The sequence below is a fragment of the Oncorhynchus kisutch genome, linkage group LG13 (genome assembly GCF_002021735.2).
Source record: "Oncorhynchus kisutch isolate 150728-3 linkage group LG13, Okis_V2, whole genome shotgun sequence".
Classification (NCBI taxonomy): Eukaryota; Metazoa; Chordata; class Actinopteri; order Salmoniformes; family Salmonidae; genus Oncorhynchus; species Oncorhynchus kisutch.
In genome coordinates, this window is record NC_034186.2 from 16,330,268 (window position 1) to 16,336,267 (window position 6,000).

A 6,000-nucleotide genomic window follows, 5' to 3' on the forward strand; every position below is an offset into this window, starting at 1 on the left:
ATTCGGAGACATATGTTTCCATAGCCTCCGTCTCCGCCTGTGAGAGGGGATACACATGACTCCTGGGAAGTGCAGCGTCTACCAGGAGATTTATCGCACAATCGCCCTGTCGATGAGGTGGTAATTGAGTCACCTTCTTTTTGTAGAAGGCGAGAGCCAAATCGGCATATTCAGGGGGAATGCGCACGGTAGAGACCTGGTCTGGACTCTCCACCATAGTAGCACCAACGGAAACCCCTAAACACCTCCCTGAGCACTCTCGCGACCATCCCCTGAGAGCCCACTGTGGCCAAGAAACAGTGGGGTTATGACAAGCTAACGAGGGTAGTCTCAGCAGCATGGGAAACGTAGGAGAGTCCATAAGGAAAATACTCACTCTCTCCGTGTGACCCCCCTGTGTCACCATGCCCAAAGGAGCGGTGACCTCCCTAATTAACCCTGACCCTAATGGTCGACTATCTAAGGCGTGAACGGGGAAGGGCACATCTACGGGAACAATGGGGGTCCCTAAACTATGAGCTAACGCTCTATCAATGAAATTCCCAGCCGAGCCAGAATCTACGAGCGCCTTATGCTGGGAATGCGGGGAAAACTCAGGAAACGTGACAGACAAACATATGTGCAACAGAGGGCTCTGGATGAGAATGGTGCCGGCTCACCTGGGGTGAGGCAAGAGCGCCCTGCCTGCTGCCTCGATTCCCAGAGGAACCAACCGAGCACCGACCGGCAGTGTGACCTCTGCAGCCACAGATGGTGCACGAGCGGGAACCCCCTCCGGTCTCCCTGCGCACCGCCCCTCCCAGCTCCATGGGTATCGGAGAGGGGGTGCGGGAGGATGGAACCACCAGACCCCGATCTGGAAGTCTGCGAGTAGCCAGCAGGTTGTCCAGCCGGATGAACAGGTCCGCCAGCTGGTCGAACGTGAGGGTGGTGTCTCTGCAGGCCAGCTCCCTACGGACGTCCTCGCACAGACTGCAGCGGTAATGGTCGATCAGGGCTATGTTGTTCCATCCCGCGCCGGCAGCCAGGGTCCTAAACTCCAGTGCAAACTCCTGGACGCTCCTCGTCTCCTGCCTCAGATGGTAGAGGCGTTCACCCACCGCTCTACCCTTGGGCGGGTGGTCGAAGACTGCCCGGAAAAGGCGAGTGAACTCCTCAAACTAGTCCAACGCCGCATCTCCCTCTCTCCACACGGCGTTGGCCCACTCCAGGGCTTTCCCGGTGAGGCACGAGACGAGGGAGGACACCCTCTCACAACCCGATGGACCCGGGTGGACGGTGGCCAGGTAGAGGTCTAATTGTAACAGGAACCCATGGCAGTTCGCAGCCCTCCCGTCGTACTCCTGGGGCAAGGAGAGACGAATCCCACTGGGTTCAGGCGGAAAAGGGGCGCTTCAGGGGAGACCCCGGGTTGTGCTGGTGGCGGCGCTGGAAGAACTCCCTGTCTCTCCCATCTTCTGGACAATGCGGTCCATGGTGGTGTAGTATTGCTGCATGCTCCTGGACACGGTCCTCCACTCCTATGGCCGGGGTACCGTTTCCTGCTGACTCCATAGTTTGGGTCAGTAATTCTGTAAGGGTGATTAACTGGCGGCAGAGAAGTCAGACGCAGGAGAGAAATAACTGTGTTTCCAACAGCGCAGTTTATTTACAACAAAAAAAACACCGGAAAACATAATAATAAAAATCTATGGATAACATAACCCGACGCACACCAGTACAGACGTACACATACACTTACAGTAAACAATCACCGACAAGGACATGAGGGGGAACAGAGGGTTAAATACACAACATGTAATTGATGGGATTGGAACCAGGTGTGATGGAAGACAAGACAACACCAATGGAAAATTAAAAATGGATCAGCAAATGGCTAGACGTTTGGTGACGTCGGCCGCCGAACACCGCCCGAACAAGGAGAGGGAACAACTTTGGCGGAAGACGTGGCAGTGAGCAGAGTTGAGCGGTTGGAAATCCCGGTCATTGCTCTCCAAGTCCTTTCTTACTGCTCCACTAAAAACCGCCCCTCGCTCACATGAAAAAGAAACGCCACTCCAAATTCGCTACATTCATTAAAAATCCCAATTTAACCAACACCTATCTATTTTTGTGACTGCATGGACCTAACTTTACGTTTTGAAGTATTGAAACCAAACCATATGATTTGAATGTAAAATTATTTTAATAAACATGACTATAAGTAGCGCTCAAGTCCTCCCGAGTGGCACAGCGGTCTAAGGCACTGCATAACAGTGCTATAGGCGTCACTACAGATCCGGGTTTGATCCCAGGCTGTATTTAATCCGGCCGCGACTGGGAGACCCATGAGGCGGCGCACAATTGGCCCAGCGTCGTCCGGGTTAGGGGAGGGTTTGGCTGGGCGGAATGTCTTTGTCTCTTCAAGCTCTAGCGACTCCTTGTGGCGGCCGGGCGCATGGACGTTGACTTTGGTCGCCAGTTGTATGGTGTTTCTGCCAAAACGTTAGTGCGGCTAGCCTCCAGGTTAAGCGAGCAGTATGTCAAGAAGCAGTGCAGCTTGGAAGGTATGTGTTTCGGAGGACAAATGGCTCTCGACCTTCACCTCTCCCGAGTCCGTACGGGAGTTGCAGCAATGGGACAAGACGAAAATCTGTTTCGGATCAAAACGTTGTCAATAAATTGGTAATTGGGAGCTTTAGCAGTGTGCGGGCCTTCAGACAGGTAGCCTAAGAAAATTTATTATTTAGGCTATATTGTTAGCCTATTATTTCAAGGCTATAGCATTTGCGAGTGCGACACACTTGGCTGGCAGGAACATTAAGCGCTCAGCATTTAAACAACATTTCATTGTATTAAATCATTATGGTCTAAATTGCACATATAGGCTGTGATTTACAATGAAATAAAAATTACGTGAAAATGCCTTATTAGGCTCAGTCTATAGTGCCTTTGAATTCACTTTTAAAAACACGAGTTTGGCCAGATGTGGCTTCAGACTCATGAGATGGTGCCTGGAGAGCAGGCCAGCAGTGGGGATGCTACACACCGCATCACTCTTGCAAGGCTGGGCAGGGATGCGGAGTTATTATTATTATTTTTTTTTTTATTCTATTGGTAGGCCTAAAGATTTTTAGGTAAAATAACCCTATCAAAATGGAAAGCTCCTTGAAAGAGGTAATATGTCAAGCCTATTGGCCCAAAAGCAAGCAATTGTATAGATAATATAATGAAAATGAGTGAAACTTTTAAGAGATCTAATTTTTTGTTTATAAATACTTCAATGACACACACTTAGCTAGCTAACCACCAGTACACCATCATACTTTCAGGATATGCGCCAAGTATCACGATACCAAGTAGTGGCCTATACTGTTCGCCCCCAGACGCTTGTTCACTTTTTCTAAACGTCCTCCAAAAACCTTTCACTGAAAATCACACTTCTACTCAAAGAAATGAACATGAGGGAATTTCTATGAAAAGAGATTCAACATCAATGTTATCAGATGTAAGTGCAGGTCCTCTCTTACAAAGAATTGAAAAATGATGTCCTACAGTGGTGAATAATAAGGAGACATGTAATAAAGCAGGGTCATCTCTTCAGTCAACCATGGTTTCAAGACTGAGAAGACAGATAATGAACAAGACGGTCATGATTTTTAGGAAGACTGCAAACTTTCAAATGAAAAGGTAGAAAATAAGCTTGTCTTGGAATTAGATAAGCAATTTAACAACCTGTATAGCAGTTTAACATTACAGTAATCAAAGAGTGGAACGGAAACATAGAAATGCATGCCTCCCATGTCCTATACAACCATGCATTTGTGTTAGTTTTATCAATAGGGGTGCACTTCCTATAGAATGCACATTGACACAGTCCACATAACACCACTGAAGACTTCAGAGCGTTATGACACTTAGAGCAACGTGTGTTTTTGGTCATGAAGTTAGGTGAAACACAAATAAAGTAAAGTAAATGTGTGTGTATGTGTGTGTGTCAAATCAGTGGATTACAGCTGAGTCACTTGCCATAGGCCTACGAGAGGGGGAGGGGCTATGTGACACATTTTGTCACATGCGCCGAATACAACAGGTCTAGACCTTACAGTGAAATGCTTACTTACAAGCCCTTAACCAACAATGCAGTTTTATAAAAAATAAGTGTTAAGTAAAGAATCAATAAGTTTAAAAAAGAGCAATGTGAGCAAAAAGAGCAGCAGTAAAATAATAGTAGCGAGGCTGGGTAACGGTACAGAGTCAATGTGCGGGGGGCACAGGTCAGTCGAGGTAATTGAGCTAATATGTACATGTAGGTAGAGTTAAAGTGACTATGCATAGATAATAAAAAGAGAGTAGCAGCAGCATAAAAGAGGGGTGGGATAATTCAAATAGTCTGGGTAGCCATTTGATTAGCTGTTCAGGAGTCTTATGTCTTGAGGGTAGAAGCTGTTAAGAAGCCTTTTGGACATAGACTTGGCCCTCCGGTACCGCTTGCCGTGCATTAGCAGAGAGAACAGTCTATAACTATGGTGGCTGGAGTCTTTGACAATTTTTAGGGCCTTCCTCTGACACTGCCTGGTATAGAGGTCCTGGATGGCAGGAAGCTTGGCCCCAGTGATGTACTGGGCTGTACGCACTACTCTCTGTAGTGTCTTGTGGTCGGAGGCCGAGCAATTTCCATACCAGGCAGTGATGCAACCATGCTCTCGATGGTGCAGCTGTAGAACGTTTTGAGGATCTGAGGACCCATGTCAAATCTTTTCAATCTCCTGAGGGGAATAGGCTTTGTCGTGGCGTCTTCACAACTGTCTTGCTATGTTTGGACCATTATAGATTGTTGGTGATGTGGACACCAAGGAACTTGAAGCTCTCAAGCTGCTCCACTGCATGAGAATGGGGGCGTGCTCGGTCCTCATTTTCCTGTAGTCCACAATCAGCTCCTTTATCTTGAGGGAGAGGTTGTTATCCTGGCACCACATGGCCAGGTCTCTGACCTCTCCCCTATAGGCTGTCTCATCATTGTCGGTGATCAGGCCTACCACTATTGTGTCGCAAAATGAATGTGTTGGAGTCGTGCTTGCCATGCAGTCATGGGTGAACAGGGAGTACAGGAAGGGACTGAGCACGCACCCATGAGGGGCCCCTGTGTTGAGGATCAGCGTGGCAGATGTGTTGTTACGTACCCTTACCACCTGGGGGCGGCACGTCAGGAAGTCCAGGATCCTGTTGCAGAGGACTGTATGAAGCAGGCCTTCTTGGTCGAATTGCTGCAAAGAAACCACTATTTAAGGACACCAATAATAAGAAGAGACTTGCTTGAGCCAAGAAACACGAGCAATAGACATTAGACGGGTGGAAATTGGTCCAAATTGCAGATTTTTGTTTTCTAACCGAGACCCGGTGTGGGTGAACAGATGATCTCTGCATGTGTATTTCCCACTGTAAAGCATGGAGGAGGAGGTGTTATGCTTTGCTGGTGACACTTTGTGATTTATTTAGACTTCAAGGCACACTTAACCAGCATGGATATCACAGCATTCTGCAGCAATACGCCATCCAATCTGGTTAAGGCTTAGTGCTACTAAATTTGTTTTTCAACAGGACAATGATCCAACACACCTCCAGGCTGTGTAAGGGCTATTTGACCAAGAATGAGAGTGATGGAGTCGGACTGCATAGTGAAGGAAAACCAAACAGTGGTCAGCATATGTGGGAACTCCTTCAAAACTGTTGGAAAAGCATTCCAGATGAATCTAGTTGAGAGAATGCCAAGAGTGTGCAAAGCAGTCATCAAGGCAAAGGGCGGCTACTTTAAAGAATGTCAAAAATGAAATATATTTCGATTTGTTTAACACTTTTGGGTACTGCATGATTCCATGTGTTATTTCATAGTGTTGATGTCTTCACTATTATTCTACAACGTAGAAAATAGTAAAAATAATTTTTAAAAACCTTGAATGAGTAAGTGTTCTAAAATGTTTGACCAGTAGTGTATATATCATTTATAAGTCCAAAACTGGA